Below are 22,537 nucleotides of genomic sequence, written 5' to 3' on the forward strand. Positions count from 1 at the left end.
GGAGTGTCTTGTAGACTGGATACACATATATATTTATATTTATATGTATTTATTCCTGCCTCAGCATGTTCTGACGTCTCTCCTACATTCATCTATCTAACCCCAAGGGGCTTACTAGGGGGCCTATTGCCTTGTTCTGACTTCTTTTCTGTCACAAATAGCAGGAGAAGACTCCCCATGCTACTGCTGGAACATTCCTCACTGTGAGGCTGTGTGAACGTCTACAGTGGGGTCTTACTTTAGAGGAGTCATACAGGGATGTCTGATTTGGAAAAAAATAGAAAAGAGATAATAAAAAATAAGGAAATAATATACAGAAATGCAGTAAGTTGTGGAGACAGGAGTCTGCAATTTCCATTTACATGTTTTCAAGTTATTCCTTCAGTTTTACTGTAAGAAAGAGGTATGGGGCATCAGAAAAAGGCTTTATAGGAAGCCTCAAAGCTCCATTTAAGTACAAACCTGGTAGTGTTTGTGCACAGCAAGAAGTGGCTGCCCATCTGAAGAAGAACAGGTTACATAGGAGGTCACTAACACCTTTGTCCTGTGATCCAGGTGACACTGTCCGTGCTGTAATTATGCCTCCCCTGATGGGGGAGAATTTTAGAGTTTTTTCCAGGAGTCTGAGAGATGAACGGGACCTTCAGCCTTCTCTGCTTTCAGATAGTTGTTTATTAAGTCTTATCAGAGAAATAGGGCCACTTAACGTGACCCAGACATAGCACAGATCAGAGAAGGCAGGAGAGTGCTGAATTATCAAGATTACAGAGTCTTTTAAAAGTAAATCACCCAATGAACACTTAAAATGAAAGATATTTTCAGTTTTCCACCAATGTATAATAAATTGTCTGGTTGCGTAGACAGGAACTGTGGAATTCTTTATCCAATCATCCCAAACTACTTCTTCTGCAGAATATGGAATAGTAGAAGAAGAAGAAGGTCTGGAGAACAAAAATCCTCCATTTTGAAGTGGTTTGCTTTTATCTATTTACTATATTAGCAAACCCAAATCCTCTAAATTTTTCACCCTGTGACAATCTTACATAATACTCTATCACCTAGTTCACACCAGCGTAGATTCTAATTCTTCCCAGAGGGTAGACAATTTTCTCCAAGGATGAAGGTCAAAAACAGTGTTGTCCAGGGGGGTAGAACTCTTCAAAACAGGCAGAGAAATATTCTCTGCACTCTGGGTTCCCACAGGGAAGGCAAAATAGTTGGCACAGGCTGCAGTGCATGGGAACAAATGAAGATGAAGGGGATTACCTTCCCCTATAAAGTTTTCTTGGGCTTCTAGCCCCAGTTGCAGGGCCTAATGGGCACCCTCATTTGTTTCCCATTAGCTGTAGAAATGGAGGTAAAAAACGCTGCCTTCACCTGAACCACAAGATGAAAGAGCCCTCCAAGCACTGAAACAGTTACCAAATGTGTCCCGTTTCCTGAAGCAGACAAAACAGGGACAAAAAATAAGCTCAGCCTACTTATTTTTTCTAATTCTCTATCAATTTCAGTTAGCTATACCAGAGCAAGGTTATTTTTTAACATTTTCCCATTAAATTGAGATTGGTAACCCTAATGCACACAAAGACAGAAACATGATTAGCTGAGCCAAACACACACTGAAATATTGTTTAAAGACAAAGATTAATTCCACACTGGTCTGCACACAAGGCCTAGAGAATTCTCCTGAACTAATATTTGATGTTTGTCTGCTAAATAAACTACTCAGTTTTCATTAAGATCATCATTAAGAAAAACTACAGGCAAGGAATTACAATATATATTAACAACATATATTATTACACTTCAGAGGGAACATTTATGAGCATAAGGAAATGATGGGGTTTTTATTATTATTTGCAGTGCTTTCTTGGTGCATGATGCATATCTACTCTGTTCTCAGTGAATTATAAAAAGGAGCAGGAATATGCTACTAAATTTATGTTTTTTCTTTATTTCTTTTTAAGTCGGAAGAGTTTTACCCTCTAAAAAGAGCTTACCATTTCAGTTTCACAGTTTGTTTTTTCCTCTATATAGTATGATAAGCTGAGACAGAGTAAATATTCAATGGCTATATCTGTAGTCCAAATGAAACAGTATTGAAAAAACTTGGATTCAAGGGATGGTAATGTACAAGGTAGGGTGCATCTTGCAATGTTTTCTCATAAAGAAAAATAATCTCTTTAAAGAAAAACTTACTAATCTAGGAAGACATAGCTAATTGTCATTAAAGGGTATAGCGTAGTGCTCTGCTTAATCACCACTGACATTACTGATGATTTGAACAGGCTTCTCCCCAAAAATTTTCCATGGTTAACACAAAAGAGCCATGGTATTATCTTTCTTATGAGATGAGCAGCTGAGAGAAATGATGAAAGGAGATACGATACTGTTTGCTACAATAAATTATCGGTACGGATTTAAAAAAGCTGAGAAGTTTAATTAGCTTTGTGGATGTAGGCACTGCTCATTTATATTTCTTAATATCTGAAAGAATATTCCTGTGATCAACACATGGATGGCATCACATCTCAGTTAGACATAGTGCAAAACAGTGTCCCAGTCCCCATACACAAGACACAGATAACAGTTCTTTCCTGATGTCACAGCTGTTAGAGAAACCACACTCATTAAAGGCATGAAATACTGCGATGCTCAGGTGGAGTCAGGGGGGTGGTAGGAGTACAGAGCAGGAATTCACCCATGAGAGTATCGTATGCCATTGCCCTTTTCCGTGAAGAATTGCAAACCAACTCTCTCTCTGTGGACCAGACCAGCTGACAGGACTCCAGAAGAATCTCACTTGAGACTGGCCATGCATTTGTAAAATACGAAAGTGGTTTTCTGCTCAGATTTGTGTTTCCTTCAAGACACCTTTGTGCCTAGAACACAGAAAAGCTGAGAAAATTGCTGAGATGTTCTCCTGACAGTGGCACAATGTATGTGCCACACTCAGAATGCCAGACTGCAACGTTAGCTAAATCTGAGGTAGGGTTACAAGAGTGGAGTGGGTTTGCACATAGCCACATGGATGGCTTAGAGTGCTGGGTTTTATATTAACAGCTCATAGTAGCTCTCTTACTGCCAGAAAAATAATACAGAATCTTGCAACATCACTGTGATAATGTGATATGTCTCCATAACATTTTCAAACATTATGGCACGCTGCCTGCTGGAAGCAGGCAATAGGCTGTAGCCTGTGGTAGTGCTACAGCCTTTAATCTACAGTTTTGTTAAACACAAAGCCTTTAGATATTCAAGCTTGTTTCAAATTTCTGTGTAGATATGAATGATGAATGCCGGACAAATTGTCAGAACTGTTTAGAATAACTTTGATTTTTACTTCCAGTTGGGCCCACTCTTTATCTGGGATAACAAGCAGTGGGATGCAATATAAAAAATGGCAAACCACAACTTCAAGAAACTTCTACTTCTGTTGAGTATGGACACAACACAGGAGTCTCAAAATGAGACTTTATACTACTTCGGCATTTGTGTGAAGAATCCTTCCTTCTAATCAGTTTCACATGCTTTTACAGAAGAGCCACAACTTAACATTTGCAGATAATTCAAAGAATTATAAGAAATACTCATTTCCTCATGTTTTGATTTTTTTTCTCTTCTAATCATGTGGGGATTTTTAGCAGATGTGATTCAGAAAGCACACAGATATCAGGCTAATGATTTGACTCTTGGTTACTGTTAGAGATAAAGACCAAGCAACAGAACATAGTAGCAGCAATGCAGAATATTTGGGTCAATATTGTAGAAAGGACTTCTGCATTTAGACAAGTTCTTACACAACTATTATTGAATAAAAGTAGTGCTCTGCCACTCCCAGGGCTGGAGGAAACCTTGGAGAACAGAATCAATGTCTACATAAGAAGAGGCTGAAGGATCCATCAGCCCTGTGGTATTTTTTGACTGTGTCTGCTCTTCAAAGAGCACCAGCACTGCAAGGATCCATGCTGTGGATCTCAAATCCCATTATCAAAACAAAGGACTGGGCCTCATCACTTCCATTTTAACATGACATTAAATGTCATAACACTTAGGAACTGACTGTACATCTTACATATGTGACTGAAAACATCACATTATTGCCGTCAGCTTACACACTTTTATGTTTACAAGTTTTCCAGCAGCTGGAAGACCCTGCAGTTCTTCTCCCAGATTCAAATACAGCGTTTTGCCCTGCATGACTCATGAGGGCTGTGGTCCATTTTACCAGTTAAGGAATTACAAGTCTGTACAGCAAGGCTTCAGTGGAATGAGGACATTTCTGGTGCACAGGATTTTGTTTGATCTGAAACACCACCTGGTCTCATTGAATAAATCTATTGTCTTTTTTATCAGTGTTTTAACAGTAACAAAGTGAGTGCAGAGACTGAGTTAAACCAAAACAACCAGCTCAGGCTGTGTGTTGTGCCTGAGTACCCTGGAAACAAAGAATGAAAAAAAAAAAAGTACTGTTATAATGACTTAAAATATTGCCTCTGTGAATTTATCCAAAAAGAGACATGCATATAAAAAATGTGGGAACATGTTGTTTATATAAGCTTGGATAAATATAAAACAAAGATCTAACTACAGTTTTGTGGCAGTATTTTCTTTTCTTTTAGAATGAAAGAGATGGATATACATTCAGGAATCATTTCAACATTAATAAAGATTTTTTTCTTTGGCTCCATCATACTTTCATCTCTTCTTTCCAACTACATATTAGGGTGTCTGTTGAGAGGTCCCATATTTATGGTTTGGATCCTGCAACAGGCCACTTTTTTTCCCATCTCATTCATGACCTTTCCCAACCATCTGGTTAGTAATGGGTTTACAAGTAATTTCATATTTTCTGAGACTGCCTCCAGCCAAATCAATGTAGAAATAATAGTAACCTTTTGGGATAAACCATATAATGTCAAATTCACCCAATATGAATGATAAAAGACAGAATATGGAAAGCTATTTCCTATAATTTTATGGCATTTTTTAAAAAAATTTTTAAATGACCTATCCTTTCCCAGGTCCACTTTTCTAATTTATTTGGAATAAATTAATATTATTTCTTCATGCAAAATGAGGACAAAATTATTTATTATCTAAGTCATCATAGATATGCAAGACATGTATAGAATATTCAATGGCACTGTTTTTGTCTGCAAACTATTATCAGAACATTCCTGTGGACTGATCATATAATTCATTTTCTTTCAATATGAAAGTATTTTCCCAGGTTGTGGCCACATCAATAGTGGTGAAGGAGTGCCTCATAACCTGGTGCTGTAAGAACTGGAGACTGGTATGAAACTGGCCTTTGCTGTGGCAGTCACACCTTCTAATGGAATTGTTAGTTTTGCAATCATTCTGTAATGGGGAGCTTTCAGGTTCAGTATTTTCTCTCACTGTGTGAGGCAGACCTGCAAGGGACATGAGGGCATTCCTTACCCTCTTGTGGAGATGCTGGTGGCTAACCCTGCCTCACAGAAATTCTTCAGCTATTGCACTTTCTGTAGCTATGTACTCACAGCAGACATATTCAAATAGTATCAAATAGCAAAACGTTGGGTAATAAATATGTACCTGATCTATTTGGTTGCATCAATGTGGAAGGAATACAACAATAGCCCTTCTTTCCTTAAAAGAAAGGGCAAAATTCTCTTCTAGTCTTGAAAGAAAAGGTATTTCTAGGAAAGAAATATCTAATGGCTAGAGAGGGAGGCATTTCTCTCTTCGGTTCATGAAAGAAAGATTTAAATCCTGTCCTCTCTTGTGCTGATTCCTAATGTGAAGCTTAGGTTACTTGCTTTGGGGCAAACATCTTTAAACCTCCTTTTCATCAACCAACTCTCTTCATGAACTGGGTAGCCACAAACTCTGTCAGTCGTAAGTTGTCACATGTAGCATTGCAAGAGGAACCCTGTGACATTTCCATTCTTTCTGACAGTCTTTCCTCCTTCTGGGTTTTAGAGAGTCTCAGCATCTATTTAAAAATGTAGATGAAAACCCATTGGCCTTTTGTGTTCAGAACTCTAGCTACCACCTGGGAAGTGTGAAACTACTCTGTTGTACTATCTTGATTTTCTTCAGACTTGTGATTTTTTATGTGTGCCATTGGAAAGAGAAGAGTAAATTTTACAGCTGAGTTGAGGAAGGACTCTGTCCAGCAGACAGTGTTTGTAGAAACGAGCAAAGAGCATAAGCAAAGGAAGAGAAAAAGAGGCTTTATTTTGGAGTTGGTGGTTGTTCCTCACAGCAGCATACAAAGCCAAATGGAGACACTCCTGTGCAGTTCAAATTCTTGGACCTGGGCAAACAATGCATTGAATATTTTTAAGAACAAAATCGTGTATGTCAAAAGGGACTAGTGAGTTTTGACACTGGTAATGCTGTGGCATCACAAGGTTACTCACCTCCAACAGGAAGGTAACTCAGAGCTTTCTGAGCAAGGTAATTTAAAGCTTCACCCAGTTCTGCAGCCATTTCTCTTCATGCTATGCAGTTTTAAGGATATTAACCAGTATTTTTTGTTGCAAGTGTTCCCTACTACCTTGCATGTTCTTCTGAAGGTGCTTCCCACTCTCAGATGCATGGTCAAAGAGTGTGTGCAGTTTCCATCAATCTGCATGGCAGGTACATTGCTTTTTGTGGTATGTCCCAAAGGAAACAGCTCCAAATATCACTCTAAGAGAAAGCAGCACAATATTATAGACCACATTGGTTTTCTGCTTGTATTCCTGGTGTGTCTGAGAGACCCTAGACTAATACTGTCAAGTCTGTGAAATGTAACTATTGGTATAAACTTGTTTGTTGCTGCCATACTTTCACTACACTTGAGTAATCATCTTCACTGGAAAACACTTAGAAATTACTGAAAGTCCCAGATACAGAATAATGCCCTGGTCACTTCCCCAGGCAAGATAATTTCAATTGACCTCTTCAGGGCTGCAATCTTGAGTAGGATTTAGGGGTTTACTTTAAACTGAATACTTTAAGAGCTGAAATATGCTTCCCCTGCTCTGTTCTGGAAGGCAAACAGGACCGCTGAGTGCTACCATGTCAAAACTTACTCAGCACCCCACTGCTCAGTTAAGCATCTCCATGTACATGGAGGCTGCATCACCTCTCCCCCTCACCCCAGACAAAGTCTATCTCTGCTCGATCCTGGTGATCTGTACCTGGATGTTGCATTCATTGCTGGACAGCAGGTGATTCCTTACAAACAGAAGGCAGTTTAGAAAAAGACATTTAAGAACAATTACAATTTTAAAGCGAATTATTTTCTTTAACAGCTAAGAGTTAAGTGTTTTCAGGTTGTCCAAAATCAAAAAGCTGGAGCATGACAATGGTCCACAGATATTTGAAGAATGCAAATTTTCAAAGGTAAAATTATTACCTGGGTACAGAAATTGTGGATCTGAATATGAAATGAAAACTGTAGAGCTTAGGGCCAGGAAAATATCCATCTGAATGGAGCAGACTCCCAAGGGAAAGTGTTAAAGACACTATTTGTGGAAATGAAATGTTTAAAAACATTGTTGGGCTGCTTCCTATTTCTGTACACAAGGGAACAATTTTTCACAGATAAGGACATAGACAACATGACCTGATAGACCCTTTCTACCACTAGACTACAGGATTGAAATCCAGGACCTATATCCTGAACTACTGAAAACAGGACTGAGGACAACAGTGTTATGCTGATATCTATCACTTGAAGATCTGGCCTTACCTCAATTTTTTAAAGAATAGGACTGGGAAACTAACTTCCTGCATCAATAAACCTGAGTGTGATAAGTGTTGCATGCAAGGAAATATCACATATACTGAATCTGTTCTGCAAAAACATTTTTCTGTTTGGAGGTACCACAACAGTGCCAAAGAAAATCAAACCTAATCAGACTTGTTGGTGTTTAAAGATTTATAGTTCATTCTTAGCCAAAAGCTGTGGTAATTAGCACCACACCAGGGCCTGGACACAATCCAGTTCTTTAAGGCATAACTAGTAAAGTGCCACATGGAGTGGTTTTGCTGAGGTCACATATGGGACATTGTTTTCTACTTGAAGAAAGCAAGTCTCTGTCATTCCTTCTGCCTTTCATGGAGACTATTTGATCTGCCACCAAATAGGAAATTGAGACTGAAATAGCCAACAGCATAGAGACTGCACTGAGGGCAGCAGGCAACCCACCAGCCAAACCTCTCTGCTACAAGGAGCAACCAAGACTGATGGAAGCTGCATAAGCGCATTTCATAAGTGCAAGAAAATTAATCCCGAAGCAGGCAAGAGAATGACTGACATGATTTATGTCATTTTATTAAAACAGACTTTTGTTCAGGCCTCAAGAAGTTGACTTGGCTGGAAACCAGGTTTTCCTGGCCTTGGTACAACCCCCAAATGATACTGCTGCAAAAGGTGAGGAACACATGATCTTCCATGAAAGGCCCTGAAAGTTACAAATAAGAAGTTAAAAAGCATTAAAGAGAAGCTTAATATAGCCATACAATGAAATCCAGTAAGCCAAATGTTAGCTGAAATTATAGGTTTTGAGTTTGTGCCAAAAGCCATCTCTACCCTCCTTCCTCTAAAGATATCCCTCACCGGTGGCTTGAATGTATTTTTGAGCCCATGGGGGGGCTGTAGATTCCACACATGCTTTCTTGACTGAGTCAGTCTTCATGTAACTTACACATCCATAGGTCAGGTAGAAAGTGAGATGCATCACTGTGTTGCCTGCAGCCAGTGTGAAACATGAGTCAAGGCAGTTTTTGATATCTGAAGTCCAGTACTTTGTGCTGCAATGTAATGCAAGACTAAACACAAAACCAATAGTGACCATGTCACTGCGATTCCTGAAGCTGATTCCTCACTCCTGTAGTTCCTGTACAAAATGTGGGATGGGAAGCTCTGCTGTCCTGTGGTGGTGGGAGGTATCCAATCAACACTCACCCCTTCCCGGGCTAGGAGAGAAAATAGTGTGAGCCAGGCAATCAGGACACAAATTTACCAAGGACCATGTTGCATGACAGCACATCACCTTTATCAGCAAACTGCCTGGCTGAGCAGGAAGACACAAATTCCAAGGCTATATTTCCATCAGCTGTAGATATTTCATTTACTGACATTTTCCATGATGCACAACAGATAATGTGCATAAAGAGCTTGATGTTCCAGTCTTCTGAAAATTATTAAGGGTTTTGCAACCCTGCCCATATGATCAACTTCTTTCTGTGTAGCACTTTGGAAGTGACTTTACTGTTACAGTTCCTGTACTTGTCAAAGCAGGATTTACCATATTAATTTTCCTTTATCATGCAATATAGCTATAGGGGAACTTATTTTACACAAGGTGATGCCAAGTTATTTTCTAGGAAGAGATATTTGAAATTCTTTGAAAAAACATGAAATAAAGGAAAAATATTTTTTAAAACAGAGGGAAGAAAGCTTGATTTCTGGCCTCTTTTTCAGTTTAAATTAGGGGGGGGAAGTGCAAGAGACAAGAAAAAGAACATTATCTCCAAGAACTTATCTGCATAGGACAATTATGAGAAGTCTGTGCCACGTACGTAGGATTATCTCTTACAGTTATGTGGGGATTCTCTGAGGATCAGAAGCTGGGAGCCTCCCGATGTGCAATACAAAAGCAGTTCCGGTGGTTTGGAACGATTTCTACTTCACTGGGTCATTAAAGGATAGACACTATGATTGCATAAAAAAATTTTGCATGACTCTGCTGCCTTTCTGTGGTTTCCTGGCAGCACTGAGTGGCTATGATCTGTAAGCAGAGAGGAAGGCTCCCACAGAATCCAGAGCAGCCTTCTAGGGAGGGAAGGGAAAATCCCCTCCTTGATCCATCACTTTCTTACGCCCAGTTTTTTTGTGACAGCAGCAAACGATGACTCCTACATGAGCCAGCATGACAAGAATTTAGTGTGTAAAAGGTTCATTTCATAGTTATGTACTTTAGCCAATGACTACCTAGGGTAGCCTGCAGAATACAAATTAAATCCTATACAGTAGAGCTAATATTAAACTGTTCTCCCAACTACTGCTTTTAAATCAGTCAACCCAAACGCATAAAATTTAGCCTACTATATTTCACACATTAGTGAGTTGACAGCAGTTTGTTCATATTACTTATGGCTAGGGCTGGAGACTCATGAAGTTCCTTTAGCTCTTGAATAGCACATTCCAAGGATATACTGCTCAGCCTCTGTTTTTCCCCTACATTTGTGAAAGTAGCATCACTTACCTACTCTCTAAAAGCAGGTTTTGAAGGTGCTTTAGTATCTACAAAACACTTTGAAAATAAATAAAGCACTGGATTTGTGCTTTTTTCTCCCCAGAAGGACAAGGATTTACCTTACCAGTTTCAGCAAACTAGAGACTGTTTAAACAAATAGAAGTAATTTCAGAAGTTGACTGTAACTTTCTAATAAGAGTTGACAGGATCCTCCTGAAACTGAGGAGTTTCCAGAGTTTGCAAACCTCATCCTGAAACCATTCCAGCTTGGAAAGACAGAATGGCCTGTTCAAGAGGGAGTCTGAATTGCAGTCCTCCTTCTTCCTTCACCAACCCATGCAGCTCAACACTGAGCTATGCCGTGCACAGTGTAGTTATCAGACGTGGATTTTGGATAATTGAGGAATGACACAACTTCTGGGGCTGAAGAGGGGTACTCCACTCTCATCTGTTTGCAGCACTTTCTGGGAATGGGAGAGGGGAAAGCAGCTGCTGCTCAAGTGCCCTCTTTTCCTGGTAATTGCCAACTGCTGCTATAAAGCGAAGGTGCCTCACACCTGCACAGACCAGGAAAATCCCATGTATTTATTGCTGCTGCTGTCCCTGAAAATCACCTAGCCCCTCATGTGGCAGGAGAGAAGTCAAACAAGGAATATTTTTTATTCTAAATAGCAGATGAGCTCTTTAGGAGGTTGAAAACTTCAGAGGGTACTTCACACTTTACAGGAGGTCACAGCAGTGGAAGCCCACACGTGTTGCTGTCTATCTGCGCAGTGTTTGACACTGGCACGGGGTCTGGTGACTGCAGACCATGAGGTTAAAACTTCAATATACTCTTTTTTCAGAACAGAGAAGTAACTTGAGCTTCAGCCTGTTGAAACCAGCCCAGAAAGAGGTTGCACTGTCCACTCTGGTGTGGGATACCGTGTCTTTGTCTCAGTGAAGTTGAGAGATGGCTCATACTGTATACAGCACATGACACAGTAGGCTTACCACAGAAACTTTTGAAAAATGTGGTTTCATTGTGTTTCATGAACCAATCTGTTACAACAGGCTGCTACATCAATTTTCCTTGAAACAATATATATATGGGGCTGAATTCAGAAGGTATATTCCTGAGAAGCTCCATCAGTGACATTTTCACATAAACCCAGGGTCATCTGGGGAAGCAAAAAGCTCTATGAATGAAATTCTTTTCAAACTATCAAGACTCACTGTGGAAGCAAAAGAAAAAAAAGCTGCATGAAACATGCTCTTAATTTGGGAGGGTAAAAAAGGAAAGATCTACTTATTGGCCATTTCTGATAAGGGAGCAAAATATATTTGGAGAGGAAGATCATAACTTCCATGCCTGTTATATTAATCTTTCTCTGCTGCTTTTCTTTTTCATTTCTCAGTCCCTCTCATATCTAGGAAGCCTTCTTACCTTCATGTGTAGTATAACTTTTATGCCTCAGTGTCAGGTTCAAAGACAACGTCTCTCTTCAACCTTGGTATCAAATCTCTTCTTGAAGCTAACACATAACATTGGAACTATTAAAACTGACATTAATTTAACAAGTAACATTCTTCAGCTGCCCCATATGTCTACCCACCTGTCCTAACAACAAAATAAATGTGTTAGCTTAAACCAGCACATTTTAGCTTATGTCTAGGTGAGCTAAGAACACATGTGCAGCCAGTTATGGTGGCTTGGCTGCCTTGCCAAATTAGCACATTAAATTGCAGCTGATTGCATCCCCATCCTATAAACTGAAAACTAATTTCTTAAATCAGAGTTGCTCCAGAAAAATTTCCTTTTTCTTTCAAATCACATAGAAATAGGGGTTTAGTACCAGTGCTTTACCCACAGAAACAGGTGCAGACTGAGTGGAAGTTTGTATTTGAGACTCATACATGTATATCCAGTACAATTTTAAACTTGCATCAAATCTTTTTTCAATCATAAGAATGTATCTGATATTTATTTGCTGTCTAAAATTCTGTGACAACATTTTGGTGAAACTATGGTACTTTATGTGGATGAGCATGGAATTAAATGGATTACCCTAAACTAGCCAAAAGTCATTCCTATAGACTTTTATTTTTGCTATGATAGTTTCATTGAGCTCTACTGGGAACACAGTATGGTGGAAATTTTGCCTGGATTTAAAAAAACAGTCAGAAAAGAGATATCATTCAATCTCAAGAAGTCTGAGTATACATGAGTCTGCAAATCTTGATATGACATAAAATTTCTCACCAACAAAGAGAGGAGGATATTCCACACAAGGAAATATTTAAAGCAAATAGCATGCTAGATCACCCTGTGGAGTGACCTGAAGCTCTAAAGAAACTAACCCAGACTCCGGGAACTTTTTGCCCAGTAGCTTCATGTGACTCTGCTATCCAGCTCTGTATTTGGTAATAGCTCAGGTAACACAGAACTGTGCAGCCTGAATATGGCCTTTAAGAACACCACAGAATATTTATAGATCTTCATTTAAACTAAGACTTCATTGTAATCCAATTTCAAAAGACTCTTTTCATATAAATCTCTCAAGAATTCCAGGACAAAAAAATAAAATTTCTGGAAAAGGTAAATTCTCCTAATTTAACATAAGATACCAACCTTTATGAATATGCACCCACATATTATCAGGTAGTCTGAGACATCATTGCCATTAAAATATATTCTGATGAACAGATTTGTACATAATGAAGTTGTAAATGACAGTTATAATGGCATGGGAAAGTGAAAAATACTGTCTGTTATTTGAATAGAAGTCTCAGTTTGTGAATGTAAATGTATGAGTCTCTTTGTTTACTTGAGTTTGAACACTCAGCCTATATCTTAGTTTAGTATCTATCTAAAACAGACTCGGCAAATATTTAAAAGGAATTGACCTACTCCTTCTTTACTGAAGTTAGTACAGTTTCAAACAATGCTCTCCCATTTCTCATGAAAGCTCCAGTGCTTCCACTTCATCAAAAAAGGTGTTTCAAAGTGCTGCAATCCCACCCAGTTCTGGTAGGATAAATTCCATTTATTCCTTTTGGCCATCTTTCCTGTTCACCTGTTAACATGGCTGAAAAGCAATAAACCAATTTCAGGTTAGGCAGATCAAAAACTAAACTGAGACTGATGGTTAAGCATAACTGAGCAGCTTTCAGAACTGCTGCTGGTGATTGACTAAGATTAGATTTGTTTAAATGACGGGAAGATATTTATGAATGATTTTTCATACCATTTTACAGTTTAGCTGAAAATTTTAATTAATAATTTTAATTAGGTTTAGATGTTTGCATACCACTTTTCTGGGCACTTCAGTTATCCCAGTTGACAAAAGAAATGGATCCAAGAAATGGGGCATTCTGAAAATAATGGGAAGGGGTACAGGACATAAATTTTAGCTCTACAGTTTGAAATGCAAGTCATTCTGTTATCTAATTTTTTTAATTATTGCAATTATCTGAAAAGAAAATTGCATATTTTCCAGGCAAATACCAATAGTGCTTGATTTATTATAATTTCCACAAAGTTATATGGAAGATCAAAATTTAGAACAGATGAAAGGGACAAGTTCTTTTTGACTGGTACTTTCATTGTAGTGTGTCTTGGATTTGACCTCATTCTGTCACTCCAACGAACATAAATACTACTGAAGAAAACAGACTAGCGATATTCTTCAAAACTGTATAAATGTATTCCATATTACCTTATGTATATGCGACTCTTGATCTTCCTCTGCTGCAGCACTGATGATATTGTTACCATATGGTTGGCCATGTGCCTTCATTTACCGTGGTTCAGTGGTCCAACAAACATGGGAGAAAAAGATTGGAATCACATTCAGTGCATATAACTGATGAAATAAGGATATGTAACAGAAAAAGCAGTGAGCCAAAGAAAAACTTTCTCCAAAGAACATTAGAACATGCCAAAAAATAAGGAATTTCACTTTTTAAGGCAATTCTAATTTGTGAGCAAAATTCAGTGGCTATAAGGACAATATGTACTTAATGCCTTCTGTTTAGCCCTTATGTTCCAGGTTTTTGGCTTTGCTTCGCAAGAATTGCTTCATGAAGGAACCACTTAAAGTGATGAAATATAGAATATTCCAATGCCCTTCCAGTGATGTATAGCAAAGCTTGCCTGCATTATATTATCCTTTGGTCTATGGATTAATCCTGGCAGTTGTTTTCTAGCAAATATCAGCCTTTGGTGGATCATGTTGAATCATTTACCTTGAAGTATGGGTTTCATTGTCATTCAACTAAACAATAATTCTTTGCTCACTTAGCTGGATTCAGGCACTGTAAGTTACCCAGAGTATCTACAGAGTGAATTTTAGAGTATTATTTCTGTGAAACAATTCTGCCAAATGCATGAAACGCACGTCTGTATTCCTTTAAGACTTGGGGTGAAATAAGCTCAGTTTACCATATTTAAACATTATGTTGCAACTATACCCACTTCCTCTCATCATCTCCCTCCAGCTAGCCCTCAAGCCAACCAAATGTCCTCATCTGAAGTGAACAGAAGATTCTAATAAAAACCAAGAATGTGCCTATGCTATACTAGTGCAAGGCTAAGCCAGAGGATGTTCACTGTAACATCCTTTATTGCCTGGGTTTAAGAGTTTGGTTCTCTGTTACATGGTTTTTCCCAATACATCCCATGCACAACAGAGCCCTTCTAACCACTGACTTGTAACATGTACGGGACATACATTTCTGTTGCAGAACCAATGTCTGAGGAAATGCTTTTCTGGGGAGGGCTGAGGGCTGAACTTGGGTGATATGTACATGGAAGATGCATAGATACAAACGATGATGTGATTGCTAAACAGAAAGCAAATGGAGAGGAGTCACTCTAAAATGAAACAGCTAGCACAGGAAAATCGGCTTGCATAGCTCTGAAAAGGTCCATGGCCAACTTGTGGTCTGTATTTTCTGTGCAAAAGAGTGCATAAGAAGTAAAGAAACATCAGGATGCCAAAATATGATGGCAGTCCAGTGTTTAACTATGTGTACAGCCTAGTACCTTATCCTTTTCTATTATTATTGTCACTGAAAAGGAGTCAATTGCACTTGTCTGATCCTCATTGCACTCTACAGATGGAGGGGAAGCAGAGAGGAAGGTGCTGAGCCCTTCTCCCTGTATCCACTGATAAGAAGCATGGACATGTTTCAAAAATGCACCTGAGGAGGCTCAGACTGGATACTGGGAAGCATTTATTTACCAGGAGGGTGATCAAATATTGGAACTGGCTTCCTAGAGAGGCAGTTGGTGCCCCAAGCCTGTTTAAGAGACATTTGGACAATGCACTTAATAAAGTGCTTTAACATGGTCTGCCATGAATTGTTCAAGCAGTTGGACTACATGATAGCTGTAGGTTCCTTCCAACTGAAACAGACTGGTCTATTCCATTAGCTTACCCCTATATAGCTCTGAGTCACGCCAAGACCATTCTGGCCTTGGAAGACAACTCAGAGGCATTAGAGTTACAAGATTTTATTACAGTGAACATCTGTTAGGATGAAGACAAGGGGATATCATGGTAGAAATTCTCTGCAGTGCTTCCCACTCTTTGCTGAACAACATCTGAAGAACTAGAGGTGAATGCTCTTGTATGAGACTGTGCCAGGATAGCAGGGAGTTGCTGTGTGGGGCCATACAAGCTAGAAATGAACTCACTGGCACGGAAGCAAGTTCAAGGAACATAAAAGGTATAATGACAACTGTAGGCCTTGACTTCCTCGTTGAACGTGATAATGTCTGCAATTAATTGACTGCAAAGGTATTTTTATTGCCTAAATGTCATTTGTCCATGGGACCGCTCTGTCTTGTATGCATTCCACATGGACTGAGGATAAATAAAGAAAAATCTGCTGTAATTTTTAGGTAGCTGACCAATACTGGTGAGTTTGAGTTAGACAACACTTTTTCTCCCTTGTTTTCTGTATGTCAATTGTTGCTGTTTACTAATTTTTGTTAGCCTTTTAGTCTCCAAGAGATTAAATGTAACCCAATACTTTCATGTAATGCTTCTTCCATATGGATATTTAATTATCTGCTTTTTCTTCACAGACACTACTATGGAGAACAATACATGTTTCTAAAGATAATGAGAAATGAGAACTGAAGAAGTATTAAAGGCAGAACAGTTGGGGTATGACAATTTGTGGATGCTAAGCAGGTAATGGCTAGAGCCATAAAATAGAGGTGTTCAAGTGTTAGACTATGCAGATAAAGAATATGGAGGAACTGCTGGCTTTTGGCTAATGAAGAGCTCAGTTTCATTTTCTGAATCTGGGCCAAACATGCCACAGTCCCTTATGTTGTACTGCAAATAGTGAGAGGCAGCTAAACACAAACTCATCAAAATGAGGGACCAGAAGGAAAGGAAAACAAACAAAGAAGGGAGCCACACAGGAGTTCCATAGTCCTGATGTTGTGCTCTATTTTACAGTGAAATGTAGCAAGTTCAGGTTTTGGGGTTCCTACTGAAAATTTAGGTTGCTCCAGCTTGTGCTCTTAGCTGGAAATATAGAACAATAAATTATACTACAAGGTACATGAGGATAAACAATATTTCCTTGCAGGCAGACACGGTGTCCCAAGACTGAAAACAACCGGTATAACTGGGGAAAAGAAGAAATGTTAAACAACTTGGAAGGACCTGGATAGTCAACAGCAGGCAATACTGCTAAGTCTTGTCCTACCCTTAATCACACCATCAGTTTCCCCCCAGTCACACTATGTGCTACTTCATGTCACCTTTTTCACCTAGATACCTTCAGAAAGAGTGAAAGAAATCACCAAATAAAAAATGTAAACCACAGCAGGATCCTAAACCTCTCTTCTACTCACATCCTCACTTTAGCAGTGTCCTGGATATACTCTTACTTCTCTTCTTCATGGACATAAACCTGATATTCTTGGCTGCACATGTCCTGTCTGAAGTAGGAGGGGAATTGCCTACTAATGTTAATTATAGTCAGTGAAATAAAGGCACTGCACTGAAAAATGAGAGCCCTTCGTTTGAAACATCCTACTCTGAGAGATCAAGAACCTCATTTCACCTACGGTGTCTAACTCCGAGGCAGAGGGCAGCTGCTCCCTCCTCACTTTGGGTCAAAGGTTTTTTTACGAACAGCTATTGTGAACTTTAAGCACAGACTTTTAAAATGAAAAATGTAAAGTGTATCTGTATCTCTGTTACACGGGATTGGTACTTGCAATGTTTCATGATGCTTCCACTAGCTCATTGGTGAAAGCACCAAACACTTTCTTTGCTTCCCTTGGAAAGTAATTGCATAATAAAATAGGTTTCATTTTTAGGCAGTCATTAATTTTACATAATATTTAGTGCGAAGTTACTTTAAATTCATATTTGAATCATGCTTCAAATGACATCTACTGCAAGCATCTCTTATTAAATATACTTTAATTTCTGTTATTATTTCTGTTCCAGGGATGGGTGAAGCACTAGTTGTTCAGGTCTCCGTTTTCCAAATTTGTTTCCTACAAAAAAACCTAGAAGGAGTTTACTGGGAACTGAGGTGGAAATTCCATGTTTGTAACTGGATGTACTGCTGGGTGGATCCTGCCTTCAATTCCCTGCTTCCTCGACGCAGTTCACACCCACATTAGAACACCCTCGCTCATGTGAGCGTGAGTACTTCCCCTGCCAGGAACGCTGTGTGACCACGGAGGAATGGGAGGAATGAGTCCTTTTCACATTTGATTTAGTAATATGCTACCAAGAAGCAGCATTTGCAACTGGAAAAAATGCCTTACAGTAACAAATCATGCAGATTCCTGAGGGGTTAGTAGGAAAATCTGCTATCGAAGAAGACAGTGTATCATATACTCTCATGTGAGCACTCGCCCTTTCATTTTGCAATATTGCGTAAGCGTAGCAAACAAGTAGCCACTGTGTGATATTTCAGATATAATGTCATGTTTTGAAACCCAACATACTTGCTATTTGCTGGATTTCATCCTACAGTTTTAGTCTATTATTACTAGGAATACATGCTGAAACTTATACGAAAAAAAATTAACTTTCTCTTCTTATTCTCTGCCAAATCCTTTACACATTTCCAGGTTGTACAAGTAGGTATATGTTGAATTCTCTATTAAATATTTTTAGTTCTTTGGGGAAAAGAATTCAACAGCATACATTATTCATCAGTCTTCCAAAAAAAATGAAACTGAGCAAATCCTGAGACATCCTGAACCACAGAAAGATTGACTATCCTTGTCTAGTGAAAGGTCTGGGGAACCCAAGCAGACATTGTCTCCCATGCACCTGATTATTTCTTTAAAAAGTTTTTCAGCCATGAAAAATAGCGGAATATGGGATATGGGATATGGGATATGGGATATGGGATCAACCCTCACTGCAAGTCAGCAGCCATATTTGAACCTATATCTTCCCAAGCAGAATACCAGTATGTTCAGGGAGAGGAGCATCTTTACCAGTTTCTATTCAGACACTGAGGGTGTTACTGAGATTTAAACAGCTTTTCAACTTGTGATGCACAGAGATGCTTAGTGCCCTGGAGGACTACAGAGCCTAAAATGAAAATGCACAGAAGTTAAAAAAACCTGCTGTGGATCCTAAATGCTTAATTAAAGTTATATTACGTTCACCAGTTGTTGAATCAGGACCTGCTTCTTCACTGGTTTTTGAGATGAACTCACCAACTGACAGGGAGATAAATGTGTCAGTCAAAATCTTTCAAAAATATCTGTGATAAATGTGTCAGTCAAAATCTTTCAAGAATATCTGTAATCAGCTGATAATTACTTTGACAGCCAACATCTGGCCTGATGCATAAGAGGACAGGTTAGTAAGGCTGATTGTGCCAAAAGATGTTCTGAGTACAAATGATGCTTTGTGAGTATTGGGAAAAGACTGAGCTGATGTTTTATCCAACAATAGGAGGTAATTGTGTGTAAAGTGTACTTTATAGTATTTCAACCAGACAGATTCTTGCTTTCTTTTTCTCAGAGGAATATGAGGATATCAACAATTCTGAAAACAGGCAGAACGGGGGAAACACCAGTAAACATATACCCCTATTCTGTTTTAATGTAGATTGCTAGGTACTTACAAGGGTGTTGCTAAAAAAGAGTAGCTTCCCTCACCAGATTTCATGCACAAAATTAAAAACAAGCTGATAAAATCATAACATTTGACTACATATCCATCTCTGTCTCTCAATGACCATTGTAAACCAGCCTAGCAGTCTTCAGAGAAAGGGTGTTCCATTGCAGGAAAACTAAGTTCATTGATATGCTTCACTGGGAAAATCTTTTCTCTCTTGATTTTTTTTTTTTTTAAAGAAACCTATAAATAGATTAAATCTACCTCTGAGGATAACAGTGATGAGTGAATTAATCTTGCTGGATGTGTACACTTTGGATAATGAGGGTTTCTTTGTTTAGGAGAATATTCAAAGTGGTTGGGTCTGTTATTATATTTGGCACTGATATTGGTTATAGCTTGTTTATGTTAATTCTTTAACCCTAAGAAGAAGATCGAAGGCAGAGATTTCAACAGTCCCTGCTGGTATATTATGTCTTGTGTTTCATTCCAATTACTTTAGCAGATTTATTGTCATGAAGATAGATGCAGAAAAAAAATGCGTAAAACCTTTCTGCCCATCAAGCTGTATTGCTATTTCCAGGCACAAAAATAAAAGAAATGAACAGTTTCTTAGTAGTTGAACATGAAGAGGAGTAGTTCAGTAGGACTGTTCAGTAGCAAAGACCAAAGCCTGCCTTTTCCCATGACTGTATTCCTTACTGGAAAATTGAACTAACAACATCAGTTGATACCCACTTAACATGATGGGCCAAATGTAACTGATTTTTGCAACATTTTTTAAAATCTTTTTCATTATGTTGCTGTTACTTATCTGTATTTTTATTTTAAAATATTTATACTCATATTACGTTACATAAATTCTGCACTCACCTGACTCTTGGAAATGAGTTGACAATCCATTGTAATGAAGAAGAGTGACAAAACCCATTGGCTGACCAGAACTGAGGGCTGTTATTCAAGGGGAAAACAAGTAAGGAAAATTCTACTGATCTGGAAAAGTGGAAGTGTTTAACATTTATGAATGCACTGGACAGCCTTCTTTAGATACTCTTCCCTCATCACTTTTTATCTATCATACGGCCATAAGTCCCAGGTTTTACCTCTTCACATGGCAGTGAGAGAACACCATGCACCAGATATTCTGTTATGTCATGTCCTGAATGGCTGCAGAGCCCTTCACGAAAGAAGGCTGGAGAAAGTGAGAAACTTGCACAGTTTGTCAGTCATGCAACTTATTATCTGAATACGTTGAAGAGGTTCCTGAAAAACAGCAACAACAACTGAGCCACAAGTTCATTTTGTTATAATGATGAGCTCCTGGGCTTCATGCTCCCCACTGTGTGGGGATAAGTGCTCCACAAATTTATGATCATAGTCCTATGCTCAAAGGGGAAGATGACAGATTTTTAGAACTGAACACAAATAAATAAAATCTAAAGACAAGACAGAAGCACAGGATATAGGTGACTTATCCAACATCACTTGGAAGATGCAGATATATCCCAAGTTTCATTGTAAACTCTTTATCCATCAGATCATACAATGGTGGGCTGACCTTGGCTGGCTACTGGGAGCCCACCAAGCCATTCTCACTCCTCCTCCTCAGGAGGGCAGGTGAAGAAAATAAGATTAAAAACTCATGGGTTGAGATAAATGCACTTTAAGAAACAAAAGCAAAGGCCATGAACAGGACCAAGACAAAGACAAAAGGTTTTTTTTCTACTTCTCGTCAGCAGGAGATGACCATCCGTTTCCTGGGAAGTAGGGCTTCAGTAATTATAGTAATTGCCTTGGAAGAAAATCACATAAATAATGAATGTTCTCCCCTCCTCCTTTCTCTTTGCTTTTTTTTTTTTTCTTTTTTGGTAAGCATGACATCATATAGTATGGAATATCCCTTTGGTCAGTTTGGATCAGCTGTCCTGGCTATGTCCCCTTCCAGCCTTTTACCTACACCCAGTCTACTGGCCTGTGGGAGTGGGGTGGGGGTGGAGAGAGCCTGGATGCTGATGGTGTGGCAGCGAAGCTGAGCAGGAACTAAAACACAGGTGCGTTCTCAACACCATTCTAGTTACAGCTGCAAAGCAGAACACTGTATGGGCTGCTGAAGGAAAATTTAACTCCATCCCTGCCAATCTTCTTACATATATTAAACAAAATGTACACCTTGAGGCCTATTGGAGCTAACATATTAACAAGAAGTCAAAGAAAAGAGAAGATAACTGGAGTGAGAGAAAGGTGGAAAAATTGGTTTGGTTTACTTTTCAACTGTCCAGGAAATAATTGCAAAAAGAAAAGAAAAGCTACAGGTTGTATATGATTTTGGACAACAATTTTCCACGTTTTTCTTTTTTCAATATGCTGAGACTTCCTGCGTTGTAAAGTGCATCTGCACTAATTTGTAGGAGACATTTCAAAATCTGTTTATAGACTGGCCACAACAGAATGACACCAAATTTAAGAACATAGAAGCAGTAAATCTAAGAATGATGCCATTGTCATTAAAGAAGACAAATACTCAGGTACACAAAAGGATCTGCAAGCACAGGGCCTCTGTAAAAAAGTTCTCATGTTCATTTTGCTGCTGTTAAGAACGAGAATCCTTGTAATCGTATTTCTACCTTCTTATCTTAAAAGTTTAAAAGGACCGAGTCTTATTTCTTTCACAGTCTTTTGTGTACAAAAAGCCCAGCTCTGAGTCTATCTCTGTCTATTAACTGTTGCTCTAACTATGCAAGATCATCTGTACCCCAACTCTTTCAGGGGTCCACAATGCAAGGTTAGTCTACAAACTAATTACCCTGGGATCAAGTCATATCTAGGAACAAATATTTTGTGGTTGCCAGGCTTTCTTCTTCAGGGTTAATTTCATTCCTTAAACAGGGGTGTTCAAAATGCCAAGAACACTACCATTTTAACCAGTTCTCCTAAAACTGTTTTCATAAAAGGATAGTTGCCAGCATGAAACAATTACTCAAGCAGCCAATAGTTTTGTCCTGTCTCAAGAAACTGGGTAAAAAATCTTCCCAGACACAAAAGGAGTGTGTCTGTATTGTTGTCACAACCTGGTAAATCCTGGAGGCAGAAGCTTCCTGCTGGGACCACAGCTGCATATTCATGGCTTAGCCCATAGTCCTCTGTTCTTCTGCAGCTCAAGGCAGCCAGCCCAGAGCTAGACACAACCCTGCATAG

General features: G+C 38.9%; 1 long non-coding RNA gene across 2 annotated transcripts; it reads right to left on the reverse strand.

The window, feature by feature from the left end:
- Positions 1-973: 973 nt before the first annotated feature.
- LOC121668514 lies at positions 974-20,985 on the reverse strand. 2 transcript variants are annotated; one of them, XR_006017416.1, is made up of 4 exons: positions 20,446-20,985; positions 13,940-14,086; positions 13,132-13,309; positions 974-11,755 (listed from the first exon to the last, which is right to left on the reverse strand). It is a non-coding gene; the product is annotated as an uncharacterized LOC121668514 (long non-coding RNA). The 2 variants fall into 2 exon arrangements; XR_006017417.1 differs by having other exon boundaries at positions 974-13,309.
- Between the last annotated feature and the right edge of the window lie 1,552 nt (positions 20,986-22,537).

Source organism: Corvus kubaryi, unplaced genomic scaffold, assembly GCF_017639235.1.
Source record: "Corvus kubaryi isolate FWS band 111438036 unplaced genomic scaffold, C.kubaryi_AGA036_p1.0 37385, whole genome shotgun sequence".
In the NCBI taxonomy this organism is placed as follows: Eukaryota; Metazoa; Chordata; class Aves; order Passeriformes; family Corvidae; genus Corvus; species Corvus kubaryi.